Source organism: Sparus aurata, chromosome 23 (genome assembly GCF_900880675.1).
Source record: "Sparus aurata chromosome 23, fSpaAur1.1, whole genome shotgun sequence".
In the NCBI taxonomy this organism is placed as follows: Eukaryota; Metazoa; Chordata; class Actinopteri; order Spariformes; family Sparidae; genus Sparus; species Sparus aurata.
In genome coordinates, this window is record NC_044209.1 from 29,392,214 (window position 1) to 29,407,193 (window position 14,980).

A 14,980-nucleotide genomic window follows, 5' to 3' on the forward strand; every position below is an offset into this window, starting at 1 on the left:
CGCGCAACATGAACCAATCGGATTTCTGTTTCAAAAAACTTTATTGGAGAGTTTTAGATTGACATTAACAGGGACGGTTGGACTTAACTAGAGCATTAATCAACAAAATGAGCATAAATTAAAGAGAAATATATCAGTTAATAACAAATATAAGTCAAGTTATCACAAAGCTTTTTAAAGCTAAAATGTAAAAAATCAAAATAAGGTTTTCTTTTGTAAATCTACATTTTGTCATTATAGTTATTACATTTACAATGAAAAAATAATCTTGTAAATCACACACACATATAAATATGTAAAGCAAGTAAAATATTTTTAATGAGATAAATACGTTTTGTCTGAGTCAATGATGGTAATATAGAAGTTAAGATAGATAAGATAAAACTATTAAAACTAGATGAAATTCTTAGTTAGTTGAGCAATTTAGCTTAACCCCTCATTTATTATTACGATGTGTGTGTGTCATAAATAGTTTACAACCCGTTAAATAGTGTTTGAACGTATTTATAAAGTAAATTCACTGTTTAAACAGAAGAATCACAGTCAAATAAAACACAGCTGTAATAACATAAAGTATGACTTCATAGGAGAAATACTGAATATTAACAATCAGATACTTTCATATATGTTCTTACCACATGTTATTATTAAATGTTTAGATAATGATTATACATAATAAATGCAGTATGGGGTAAAAGTAAAATGTCACAATGATGCGTTCACTTGCTTAATTATCCTGAAAGTCTATCCAGCTGGTTTTAGAACAAACACTTTTAAACAAGAAGAAGAAGAAGAAGAAGAAGAAGAAGACGACGAAGAAGACGAAGAAGCTCCAGTTCCAGTCAGTGTAGTCTGATTACTCTAAATATCCGGATACTCGCTCCGGTCTGCAGTGATGCATGAAGCTGCAGAGCACTTCCGGTCAGGTCACGTGCTCCTGTGTGTGTGTTGACTGTGGAGAAATAATAAAATCAGTGCAGCTCTGCAGCAGAGAAGCTAACGGCTAACCGCAGAGCTAACTGTCCGCAGTGGATCGGCACAGCAGAACCTTCAGCACCGACAGAGACGTGAACACACCGAACAGACGGACTGAAGCATGAGTTAACCTGCACAGAACCGCCAACGCTCTCAGGTAAGAGTCATGTCACCTGTGTGGATGCTGCACAGACCTCCTGCTACGGCTAACACAGCTATCTGGCTAGGCTAGCTGGTTAGCTGACTCCGCATATCGGTAGTTAATAGTTTGTCCTGCCGTGTGTGTGCGAACAGGCTGCTTTCTGTTCGTGTGTCCGTCCGAACAGATGTTGATGAGTGCACCGCACAGCTGGAGGAGAGATTAGCAGAGATGCTAAAGTGTTAGCTTAGCATCCTGCAGAGATTCAGTCAGGCCGGTGCTGATGATGCTAGCGAGGAGCTAGTTGAGCTAACTGACGATGCTGAGAAGCAGATGGAGCCGCAGCTGTTCTGTCACACAAACAGAACCGAACAGAACCAGCGTGTCAGAGTGTTGGTGTTCAGACTGGACCTGACAGTCAGACTGAACTGGGTTTAGGGTCCAAACTAGTCTGACGTCTTTGATTTAGTTCTGTTTGACAAATAAATCTAAAGTCATCATGTTCATGAAGTCCAGGACTGACTGTGTGAGCAGGACCCGGTGTGATGTGTTCTGATGTGTTCTGCAGTGTTCTGATGTGTTCTGATGTGTTCTGCAGTGTTCTGATGTGTTTCTGATGTGTTCTGATGTTGTCTGATATGTTCTGATGTGTTCTGATGTGGTCTGATATGGTCTGGATTTATTATTATGTTCTGTTTGTAATAATTACTTTATAGCACATGAGTTACAACACACTGTAACTGTGTGTGTGTGTGTGTGTGTGTGTGTGTGTGTGTGTGTGTGTGTTTCAGGGTGATCAGGTGTGTGTTTGTATCAGCAGCAGGATGCCCATCCCTCCCCCTCCTCCCCCGCCACCAGGGGGACCCCCACCTCCCCCCACCTTCAGCCAGGTAAGTGGACACACACAGAGTCATCCTCATCACTATCTCGTCCTCTGCTCTTCTCCCGCCTCTCTCTCTCTCTCTAACGCTTCGTCTCCTCGTCATCATTCATCATCGTCACTCGTCTCCTCTCTGCCTTCCTCCTCCTCCTCCTCCTCCTCCTCCTCCTCCTCCTCCTCCTCCTCCTCGTCTCACACGATGATGAAGAGCTGCAGGGTGACACGTGAGCAGCACAAAGAGGATTTTGATCAGTCGGGGGGGCGAGAGCTTCCAGCGTCGTCATGGAGACAAAAAACATCCGTTCTCCTGAATTTAGTCTTTGGATCTGAAGCGATCAGTCGATTAATTGATTAGTAGATTATAGTGATGTCAGAAGTATCAAAGCATTGATGCTGATCACTCAGAAAGGTTTCAGTACTCATGTTCAGCAGCTTTGATACTTCAGTGTCAAATCAGTATTACTTTTTTTTGGACATTAATCAAGAAAATAATGAGGAGTTTTTGTCGCTCGGTTGTGTAAAAATGTCTTTTCTTCACAACAACAGAATCAAAAAGGTTTTCACGTCTCAGTTTTTTGTCTCCACTTTGTCTCCGAGTGAAAACTCTCAGCAGCAGTTTGTTTGTTTGTGTCAACGTGTTGGTGTGACATCTCCTGAAGCATCGACGCAGCTTCATGTCTGTGCTGATTATTCTAGTTTGACGTCACTCAGCTGTATAGAATACTATGGTTGATTAATTATAAAATGTGACTCAAATCACTCTTTTATTTCCCTTAATTATCTTTTAAGTTATTCATTTCTTAATGGATTTTTTTCTGTAGCCTTTTCTCTTTTAGCCTTTTGCATTTTATTTATTTGAGCAAATGTATTTATTCATGTATTTTCTTGAGGAGGTTGTCTAAAGTGTGTCATAAATAATTCAAATGAATAAACAACATTTTAAAGATTATAGTAGAAGAAGTGATACAAAACAGGTTTAAAACATGAAAACTGAAATCTGTGTCATTTAATAAATAAATCACTTCCCAGATTATTGAAATATTAGTTTTAATTCATTTAATTGATTATTAATTACTTTATTGGTTCATTTCTTTAATTATGTTTGATTTATGAACAGATGTAACAAATACAATCAGGTGTGACGGCTCAGAGCAGGTGACACTGTCAGAGAGGACATTCACCTGTGAGAAGAGGAGATTTTGAATTGACAGTAGACTGACGGTGTCCTCCTCCTCTGTCCTCCTCCTCTGTCCTCCCTTCCTCTCTCTCCTCCCCCCTCTGTCCTCCCTCCTCTGTCCTCCCTCCTCTGTCCTCCCCCCTCTGTCCTCCCCCCTCTGTCCTCCCTCCTCTGTCCTCCCTCCTCTGTCCTCCTCCCTCTGTCCTCCCCCCCCTGTCCTCCTCCTCTGTCCTCCTCCCTCCGTCCTCCCCCCCTCCGTCCTCCCCCCTCTGTCCTCCCCCCCTGTCCTCCCCCCTCTGTCCTCCCCCCTCTGTCCTCCCCCCCTGTCCTCCTCCTCTGTTCTCCTCCTCCCTCCTCTGTCCTCTGTCCTCCCCTCTTTACTCCCCTCTGTCCTCCCTCCTCTGTCCTGTCCTCCCCCTCTGTCCTCTGTCCTCCCTCCTCTGTCCTCCTCCTCTGTCCTCCCTCCTCTCTCCTCTGTCCTCCCCCCTCTGTCCTCCCTCCTCTGTCCTCCCCCTCTGTCCTCCCTCCTCTCTCCCCTGTCCTCCCTCCTCTGTCCTCCCTCCTCTCTCCTCTGTCCTCCCTCCTCTGTCCTCCCTCCTCTCTCCTCTGTCCTCCCCCTCTGTCCTCCCTCCTCTGTCCTCCCTCCTCTGTCCCTCTGTCCTCCCCCCTCTGTCCTCCCCCCCTCTGTCCTCCCTCCTCTGTCCTCCCTCCTCTGTCCTCCCCCCTCTGTCCTCCCCCTCTGTCCTCTGTCCTCCCCCCTCTGTCCTCTGTCCTCCCCCTCTGTCCTCCCCCTCTGTCCTCCCCCCCTCTGCTCCTCTGTCCTCTGTCCTCCCCCCTCTGTCCTCTGTCCCTCCCCCCTCTGTCCTCCCCTCTGTCCTCTGTCCTCCCTCCTCTGTCCTCCCTCCTCTCTCCTCTGTCCTCCCCCTCTGTCCTCCCTCCTCTGTCCTCCCTCCTCTGTCCTCTGTCCTCCCCCCTCTGTCCTCCCCCCTCTGTCCTCCCTCCTCTGTCCTCCTCCTCTGTCCTCCCTCCTCTGTCCTCCCCCCTCTGTCCTCCCTCCTCTGTCCTCCCCCTCTGTCCTCTGTCCTCCCTCCTCTGTCCTCCCTCCTCTGTCCTCCCCCCTCTCTCCTCCCTCCTCTGTCCTCCCTCCTCTCTCCTCTGTCCTCCCTCCTCTGTCCTCTGTCCTCTCTCCTCTGTCCCTCTCTCCTCTGTCCTCCCTCCTCTGTCCTCTGTCCTCTGTCCTCCCTCCTCTGTCCTCTGTCCTCCCTCCTCTGTCCTCCCCCTCTGTCCTCCCTCCTCTGTCCTCTGTCCTCCCTCCTCTGTCCTCCCCTCTGTCCTCTGTCCTCCCTCCTCTGTCCTCCCCCCTCTGTCCTCTGTCCTCCCTCCTCTGTCCTCCCCTCTGTCCTCTGTCCTCCCTCCTCTGTCCTCCCCCCTCTGTCCTCTGTCCTCCCTCCTCTGTCCTCCCCCCTCTGTCCTCTGTCCTCCCTCCTCTGTCCTCCCCTCTGTCCTCTGTCCTCCCCTCCTCTGTCCTCCCCCCTCTGTCCTCTGTCCTCCCCCTCTGTCCTCCCTTCTCTGTCCTCCCTTCTCTGTCCTCTGTCCTCCCTCCTCTGTCCTCCCCCCTCTGTCCTCTGTCCTCCCTCCTCTGTCCTCCCCTCTGTCCTCTGTCCTCCCCTCTGTCCTCCCTTCTCTGTCCTCCCTTCTCTGTCCTCTGTCCTCCCTCCTCTGTCCTCCCCCTCTGTCCTCCCCCTCTGTCCTCCCTCCTCTGTCCTCCCTCCTCTGTCCTCCCCCTCTGTCCTCTGTCCTCCCCCTCTGTCCTCCCTTCTCTGTCCTCTGTCCTCCCTCCTCTGTCCTCCCCTCTGTCCTCTGTCCTCCCTCCTCTGTCCTCCCCCCCTCTGTCCTCTGTCCTCTCTCCTCTGTCCTCTCTCCTCTGTCCTCCCTCCTCTGTCCTCCCTCCTCTGTCCTCTGTCCTCTGTCCTCCCTCCTCTGTCCTCTGTCCTCCCTCCTCTGTCCTCCCTCCTCTGTCCTCTGTCCTCCCTCCTCTGTCCTCCCCTCTGTCCTCTCTCCTCTGTCCTCCCCTCTGTCCTCTCTCCTCTGTCCTCCCTCCTCTGTCCTCCCCTCTGTCCTCCCTCTGTCCTCCCTCCTCTGTCCTCCCTCCTCTGTCCTCTGTCCTCCCTCCTCTGTCCTCCCCTCTGTCCTCCCTCCTCTGTCCTCCCTCTCTCCTCTCTCCTCTGTCCTCCCCTCTGTCCTCTCTCCTCTGTCCTCTCTCCTCTGTCCTCTCTCCTCTGTCCTCTCTCCTCTGTCCTCTCTCCTCTGTCCTCTCTCCTCTGTCCTCTCTCCTCTCTCCTCTCTCCTCTGTCCTCTGTCCTCTCTCCTCTGTCCTCTCTCCTCTCTCCTCTGTCCTCTCTCCTCTGTCCTCTCTCCTCTGTCCTCTCTCCTCTCTCCTCTCTCCTCTGTCCTCCCCTCTGTCCCCCTCTGTCCTCCCCCCTCTGTCCTCCCCCTCCAGGCCAACACCAGCCCCCCCCAGCTGAGCAGGGAGGAGTCTAAAGGTCGTGGCGCTCTGCTGTCCGACATCTGTAAAGGCGCCCGGCTGAAGAAGGTGGCGGTGGTGAACGACCGCAGCGCTCCGCTGCTCGACAGTAAGAGCCAAACACCAAAGAGCCAAACACCTCCCACAGACCACCCATACATTCGCTTATACCAGTACCTACACCAGCAACAGAGCCAGCCTACACAGCAGGGGGCGCCGTCCGAGGAGCAGCAGAGGCCGGCCGGAGATAAGAGCGCCGCTCTGACACTAGACAGTAAGACACCCCAGCTGTTGATGTGTGAGGAGGATGCAGGAGGCAGCAGGGTTTCAGCCAGCCGCCATGTTTAGTGTCCAACAGCCAATCAGATCTCAAGATGCACCAAACTGGACCAAACCCTCCAGACTGATTATTACATCATCCAAATTTAAAATAATACTCCAGTAATGAATTATCAGACGTATTAAAACCCTCAGTAACAATCAGTCTGACGTGGTGCTTCAAAAACACTTTCATCAGAACAGTTTATTTTCCTTTTTCCCCTCATCATCATGTATGGAACAGAGAATTACTCCAGGTGAAGAGAGACGAGTGAACATGTTCAGGGTGTTCTGACTCCGTCTGCACTCAGACACGTGAAGGGAAATGAATTAGTGCCAGTGAAGCGTCAGAACTCGACCGGGCCGTCAGAGAACTCAGTCCGGTCTGAATGATTCTTCCTGATGCTTCTCAGACGAACGCAGTACAGATTCAGATCAAAGAGCTCATTAAGCAGACTGCATTTACATTTGTTTGTAGCTACTGATCACTTCAGACTGACTGCTCCCATTAACCCTCTGATCATATTGACCTCTGACCCAGGGCTCCAGACTAACGGCGTCCCGTCGCCCCGGCGATGATACGAGATGTGATCGGGACGAACAGAGATCAGCGGTAGTTACAGTCACTGTCGGCTGCTCCGAGCCAACGAAGCGTTTATGTTCAAAACTCTTCTGACGAGGGACGCTTCCTGTTTTACCCGATAACGCAACAATGTGAACAACAAATCCCTGTTGTAGTCAGAAAGAGGAGCGCTAGTTAGCTTTATGAAGCTAACAGCTAACGAGCTAAACGCACAGCAGGACGGAGAGTTTCTGTTCAGAGTGACATGAAACACTCAGCTGCAGTTTAATGTGACAACACAACGAGTGTCACGCCGTCTGTGAGTGTTAACGAGCAGCTCACAGGAGCGTCACGGCCTCCTGCTGGACGCCAGCGGAACAGCAAGAAGTTCATTTAATCAGAACACGTGTACGTACTGTGATAACTTCACCGCTGATTCCTCAATAATATTGTGATTTTTTTATTGATTCTGATATTGATTTCCTTTCGTCTTTATCAGAACATGTTTGACATGTTTTGTGTGTAACAGCCGGTGCACGGTCCTGTGGGAGGCTTCTCTGTTAATCATGATAATACATTTTAGTTATAAACATCTTTAAAATCACACAAGGACGCTACAAAGCAAATAAAAGCGGTGCGTACGTAGAGAAGACTGATGACACAGAACCAGCAGAGACACGTCTGCTCTGGATTAATGTTCTGAAATATTATATACGCTTTGATTAAACACGATCAATCAAAAATAGCAAAGTAAAGAACAACATTTTGACTTTAGGACGGTAAAGCTAACGGTGATGGAAACAGTTAGTCTGGCGCCCTGCATGGAACCGGACCGGTCTCAGGACAGATTCTGAACCAGCTGATTTCATTGTTCATGTTTTACTGTTTGTTTCTGTTCCACTTCTTTCTGTTCCTCGTCAGCTGATGCGTTCCTGTTGTTTGTGTTGACTTTTACTTTGACACTAATGATTTAACTGCTTTAATTCCTTTTTGTTTCCTTCTGTTCGGATCTTTGATGAATCGGAGCTCACGTGGTCCAGATTTAAATATTCAAACATTCACTCACACGGCGCCACAGGGCTCCTGTAGCTGGACAGGTTAAAACACATCACCTGTTCTGTGTGAGGTGACATCGACAGGTGATGGAGCGGCTGGTTAGAACCTGCAGCGTCCTGCAGAGCGCCTGTTGAACTGATGCTACAGAGTTTAAATCCAAACTCCTCCATCAGACTCTGACAGTGAAGATCGCTCGTTAGCAGAGTGAATCTCGTTTGTTTCAGCCGAAAACAACCAGAAGAATGTGAAACCACAGTTTACATGTTGGAACTAATCTGTTGAAGAACTGACGTGATGAGACAGAACCGACCGGGCTGCAGACAGAACCGACCGGGCTGCAGACAGAACCGACCGGGCTGCAGACAGAAAGCCTCAATATAAGTTTTAATAATTACACTTCAGCACGTCATCTCTTAATTAGACAGGCGACAGGAAGCGGCACTCAGACCAGCTCGTGGTCGATGACTCCAGATCAGAAACTCATGAATTAAAGATTATAAGAATTTAAATAATATCAAGAACAATTAAACTCATTAAATGTCTGCAGAAGCCCCGAGATCACAAACTGATCTAAGACATTTATTTACACCTTTATTAAGAAGAAGTCTTCCCTGTAGCTGCTGAGCTAATAATGTTAGCGTGCACTCGTCTGCAGTGAACAAGCTTGATGGAGGCAGAAACCTGCGTCACAGCTGGTCGGAGGGATACGCTGTTGTTCAACAAGAAATAGTTCCACTTGCAAACTGACTGGATCAACCGGAGGAGTCGTGATGAGTAAAACTCTGTCAGTCCTTCACAGCATTCATACAGAGTGTGTTAGCATGCTAGCGTGTGAGTTGATCTATTAGCATCAAAATGCTGTGAGTTGCATGTGAATTGTTCTGATGAAGGCGCTCGCTGTAACGCTAAGCTAGCTGATGAGCTAAGCTAGCTGATGAGCTTCCTGTTTACCTGCAGCGGAGGAGGAGGGAGAGTCGCACCTGACTGGACCGCACACGCCGGTCACTGTCTGATCTGCACTGAGCACGTGCAGCTCTCAACAGAGATCCTCCAAAACCACCTGTTCAATTCACATTATTAATCAAGACGTGTTAAAACAAACTAACGTCTGCTGAGGTTTACGAGCTGAGAGCTGATTGGACAGTGACGGACGGATGTAGTCGTGTAACAGCTGCACAGAAACATCTGGCTGAAGCTCAAACTCTCACTGACTCCAGCGTTGCTCTCGTTCTGCTCCTGATGAGAGGCACGCTGGAATAAAGCAGAATTAAAGGCTCCCACAGGTGTTTTCAGTGACTCTGGTTCAGCAGACCTCTGCTCAGGTGAGATGTGGGCGGAGCTACGGTAAGAATGATGTGAGGTCACTGAACTGTGTGCACCAATGAGAATGATGATGAATTAAGTTGTCCTTCCTGAACAGGAAGTTTAACGTGCCACAGTTCTGACAGGAGGTGGAGCTGAAAACACCTGTGAGGAGCTTTAAATGACTTTCTCTTGATAAACTGGGTGTTCAGACACAACATGGAGTCCGTTTACCCAGACGACATCCGGTCAGAACCAGTTTCTGGAGCTCATCAAGCTTCAGGGTCGAGTTATCTTTCTGACTGGACCGTCTGAACTTCTCACTGACAAGTTTAAACATTGTGTTTCCTCAGATAGAGTCCGGGCCTTTTTTGACCCTGGAGCCGAGGGTACCGGGCCTTTCGCTTGTACTGAGTCCAAATACTTAGATGTCCTAATGAGGATGTTAAAGTGAAACTCTCGCCAAAAAGCAACCGAGGCTTTATTTGCAATTGAATACGAGTCAAACCTTCGTTTAAAAGCATATTTACAATGAAAGAGGCACTTTTAAGATTTAGCAAATTTTAGTTTTCAGCTCAAACTCATTTTCAATGGGAGTGCTACGGGCACTTTTACGATAGCATCAAAATCTCTCTGTTTAAAACTGTAAGAAGTCTCGACACAACATGAAACTTTGCTGGTAGTATCACCAGGGTCTCTACACATGAACACGAGCATTGAGAACATTGTTTGTGTACACAGAGTTTACTAAAAAGAAGGTTTTTACACAACTCACGTTAGCAGTAGCTTGTTCCGCTCGCCGCCGTCATGGCAGACAAAAGTGTCGATCCCAGAGTACGACCTGACAGGCAGGAGGTCCACCGTTACTCTCCTGCCTGTCAGGTCGCACTCGGGGATCTACACTTTTTGCCACAAACAATGTTCTCAATGCTCGTGTTCATGTGTAGAGACCCTGGTGATACTACCAGCAAAGTTTCATGTTGTGTCGAGACTTCTTACTGGTTTAAAAATAGAGATTTTGATGCTATCGTAAAAGTGCCCGAAAACGAAACTACAGTAAATCTTCAAAGTGCCTCTTTCATCGTAATTATGCTTTTACACGAAGGTTTGACTCATATTCAATCACAAAAAAAGCCTCGGCTGCTTTTTGTCGAGAGTTTCACTTTAACATGGCTGCAGCTCCAGAACCAGAACCCAGAGACAAGCAGCCGGTCCTCACGTTCAACAAGCTGAAACTAAGAGTTTCATGTTTTTACCTGAAAAACGACTGAATCGATTGATAAAAGCATCATCACAGTGTTTACTTGTTAATAATAAAGAAAATGTAAAGAGACTTCATGTTTAGTTGACACTTGATATAACAGCCAGCAGGAGTTATATTTCCCCCGGCCTTAATTTGAGAAAACAAAGACGAGTAGATTTAAAAAGATTTTAACTCTAATAAACTTTGTGTATTTCTCAGGAGGGAACAAACACAATTGTCAGATTTACACGAGATGAAACTTCATTTTCTGTCTGAACATGTAGAAAGAAAATGTTTCTGTAAGAGACTGAAAACTGTTTGATGAAGTTCTGAGCGAGTGAGCGGCGCTGTGATGTCACAGATGTTAATGTGTCTCCGACTGTCTGTTTGTCATCATGTTGTGCAGCCGATGATGTCATCAGAGCTGCGTTGAAGCGTAAACACTTCATTAAATTCCTCACCTCACCTCACCTCACCTCCATCACCTCACCTCACCTCACCTCACCTCACCTCACCTCACCTCAGTGTCTGACATGGTCACCTGATCTCACCTGCATCCTCCTCACGTCACACATTCATCCATACAGTCAGTGATGTCATCGTAGTGTCAGTGTAGTGTAGTGACATCGTACCCTCAGGAGGCGGAGCCCTCATTCACCGGTCCAATGATTGTGGTTCTCAGAGCCCAAAGGAGGCGGAGCAGCAACAGGAGGAGCCAATGGCAGCGCAGCAGGAAGCCCGTCAGGTTCTGTTTCACCAATCGGAGGTCTGTTCACGGGCGGAGTTCCTAAACTGAGACCAGTCGGAGGTGAGAAGAGTTTGTTTATTCATGTAATTTATTCATCTGAATGATTTTTGTTTATTCATCCTTCTATAGTATTTGTCTTTTATTGTTGATTCAGGTTGTTTTGTTTTTTATACTTTATATTGATTTTTTTAGTATTTAATTTTACCTGTAGTTCTAAATTCTTACTTTATATTTATTATCATAACATTATTATATTAGTACATTTTAATTTTAATTATTTATTTTGTTTCTGTACTTTATATTTTAATTTATAAACCATTTTGATAATTTCTGTTCTGCTGCTTTGTTTGTGTTTGTTTGTTGTTGTTTATATTTTACAGCTGATTATGTTTTGTAAACGTTCTTGCAGACGGTTCTTCTGGACGTTCTCCGTCCACTCGGGCCGCAGCGCCCCGCCCTCCCAGTCATCGCCATGACGACACAGATAGCCCCTCCCCTCAGGCACTGTCGCCGATGGAGACGTCTCGCTCCCAGCGTCCCTCGCTGCCCAACCTGTCTTCCTCTCCCTCCCCCTCCTCCCCCTCCTCTGCAGCCTCCTCCCCCTCCTCCAGCATGAAGCACTCCTCCTCCGCCCCCCCCACCTCCTCCTCCTCTCTGTCGCCGTGGTAACGCCCCCTCTCCTCCCTCCTCTAATTACAACAGAGAGAAGCCCCTCCCCCCGACCCCCAACAACACCCCGCCCCTCCCCTCCAAACCTCCCCCGTCTCCTGGCAACAGCAGACGCCCTCCCACCTCAGGTGGAAACCCCTCCTCATCCTCCTCTCTGGCCCCGCCCCCTCCACCTTACCGAATCACTAACGGTCCGACAGGCGGCGACGCGGCGCCCGATCTGCCGCAGCGCCACAACTCCCTCAGCAACAAAAGGACCGCCCCCTCACCGGGAGGCCACACCCCCACCAGAGGTCCGGCTCCTCCCCCTCCCCCTGCCTCGCCCACCCCCTCCCAACAGGGCGCCAACAGGCCGCCGCCCCCCGTCAGAGACACGCCAGGTAGAGGAGCAGGTGAGAGACTGTCCGAGTGATCAGAAGTTATTGATCTGCTGAGTATATGTATTGATCTGATGTATTGATCTGATGTATTGATCACATGTATTGATCTGATGTATTGATCACATGTATTGATCTCTCCTCAGCTCCTCCTGTCCCAGTCCAGTCGTCAAGGGCGGCTGGCAGAGAAGCCCCGCCTCCGCCTCCTTACAGGACACATGGTAGCCCCTCCCTCTCTTCTGACCCCCCCACCAGAGGGAAGCCTCCTCCCCCGCCCACCCGCACCCCCGCTGCTCCTCCCCCGCCTCCCCCTCCTCTCCGTAACGGACACTCGTCCTCCACCTCCTCCATCCCTCGTTCATTCGTCGGTGAGTCTCTGTCATCTCTCCTCCGTCTCTCCTCCGTCTCTCCTCAGTCTCTCCTCCGTCTCTCCTCCGTCTCTCCTCCGTCTCTTCAGGTCTGTAGAGGTCCTGCTGGTCCTGCTGGTCCACAGTCAGTCCCAGTAGAACCAGCAGAGAACAGAACCCGTGTCTTTGGACTGGAACAGACGTGTCCTTAGTGTCCAGCTCGTCTCTGGATATTAAATCAAAAGCTTCCCGTCATCCTGTTCTGTGTACTGACTGTACGTGGACAATAAACGATCATTTTTTTATTGATTCTTGTCTGGATGCTGATACGACCAGCTGACGTTTAATAAACTACCTCAGTGTCTCCACACGAGCTTCAGTCCAGCTCCATCCTGTCTTCTCTCCTCTGACCTCCACCTCTCCTTCATCCGTCTCCACCTCAGTTCGTTGTTGTTTATTACATAAAATGTGTTTTATGTTGTCGTGTCGTTTCTCCTCCTGCAGACGATTTTGAGTCCAAGTATTCGTTTCATCCTCTGGACGACTTCCCACCTCCTGACGAGTACCGACACTTCGCCAAGATCTACCCCAGCAAGGCCAACAGAGGTATACACTCTACTGCAGTACGACAGAGTGTCGCCACACACCTGCAGTCTCTGTTTGAACTGTGAATGTTTTAGATGTTGATTGTTGAGTCTCATTCCCAGGACGTCAAATAGACACATGTTGGGTTGGTAAAGCGTCCCGAGCAGCAACAAAGAGAGAAAATCAGAAACTCTCTGCAGATACGAGACACTAACACGCCTTTTCTCCACATTCCAGTCTCCCTCTCTGTCTGTTTACGCCTTCTTACGGCTTTTACGTCTTTGTCTCGTCTCGCTGCGTCTGCCGTGCGTGATGTGCTCTGATTGGTCCACATCAGTCTGCTGATGTTCACTCGCTGATGTCAGCTATTAGAATAGTTTCTTGATGAAGAGGACAGCTGACTTCAGGTCAACAGAAGAAGGACAATCAGTACAAACATAAAATAAGAGACAAATTAAACCGAGACAAATGGGCATATATTCAGACCAGCTGAGACTTCGTTTACAGTTTCAGAGTTAAAGATTTCAAATGACTCATAAACTTATTTCATCTGTTTTTATTTCTGATTCAAAATCTGAAGAAAAGTGAAAATGTAGGAAGAGAAAATCTGATATGTTCAGAAAGTTTACTGACGTTATCACATGTAGGTCCGATAAGTTCATATCCACTGAGTCAGTGACGTCAGGATCAATACTGAAACTGATCAATACTGATATTGGATCGGATGCGTCTGAGTGATCAGTGTTTCAGCCTGAGGGCGCTAACAGCTGTTTCTGTTGGTTACAGTGATGAGAGGAGCTCCTCCACTGCCACCTGTCGGCAGGTGAACCTCCAAGACTACCACACACACACACACACACACACACACACACACACACACACACACACACACACATGCACTAACCACACACACACACACACACACACATAAACACACACACACACGCACACACATGCACTAACCACACACACACACACACACACACACATAAACACACACCCACACACACACACACACACACACACATGCACTAACCACACACACACACACACACACGCACTAACCACACACACACACACACACACACACATGCACACATGCACACACATACACACACACATACACACAGACACACACGCGCACACACACGCACACATATACACACATACACACGCACACACACGCCTTCATCCTGTTTGATGACATCACGTTCAGCTTCGCCATCCTCCATCACCGCCTCATCTACGCTCACAGCTGATTGGCTGAGGAGAGCTGTGATCACATGACTGACTGTTAGAGAGCGCCCTGCAGAGAGGAGCAGCTGATGAAGAGGAGCAGCTGATGAAGAGGAGCTGCTGATGAAGAGGAGCTGCTGATGAAGAGGAGCTGCTGATGAAGAGGAGCTGCTGATGAAGAGGAGCTGATGATGAAGAGGAGCTGCTGATGAAGAGGAGCTGCTGATGAAGAGGAGCTGCTGATGAAGAGGAGCAGCTGATGAAGAGGAGCTGCTGATGAAGAGGAGCAGCTGATGAAGAGGAGCTGCTGATGAAGAGGAGCTGCTGATGAAGAGGAGCAGCTGATGAAGAGGAGCTGCTGATGAAGAGGAGCAGCTGATGAAGAGGAGCGTCTGCTCGACTTGTTGCAGCTCCTTCGTCAGTTTTAGTTCTGACGGTTTTTATTTTGTTTGGGTTTTTTGCACATGCACTTTTTGTTTTCAAGACGAGCGGCTCCACACACAGGTGTGTGTGTGTGTGTGCAGGTGTGTGTGTGTGTGTGTATGCAGGTGTGTGTGTGTGCAGGTGTGTGTGTGTGCAGGTGTGTGTGTGTGCAGGTGTGTGTGTGTGTGTGTGTGTGTATGCAGGTGTGTGTGTGTGCAGCTCATGAAGAAGTGGAGAGGAGTGTTTGGAGCTGAAAGCTGCTGCAGGGACTCTTCCGGCTCGTTGAAGTCCAAACTAACATCACTAACATTAAACATGAGTTCTGCTGCGTTATGAACAGAATCCTCCAGAATCCAGAAGGAATATTAAAGTTTCTGTAATCAGAAAAACAGATTTTAAAAGTTTATTTTACAAATGTT

At 48.4% G+C, this 14,980-nt stretch overlaps 1 pseudogene; it reads left to right on the top strand.

Annotated features, from left to right (window-relative positions):
* Positions 1 to 797: 797 nt before the first annotated feature.
* On the top strand, positions 798 to 13,836 carry LOC115575806 (WAS/WASL-interacting protein family member 2-like; annotated as a pseudogene).
* Positions 13,837 to 14,980: the final 1,144 nt, after the last annotated feature.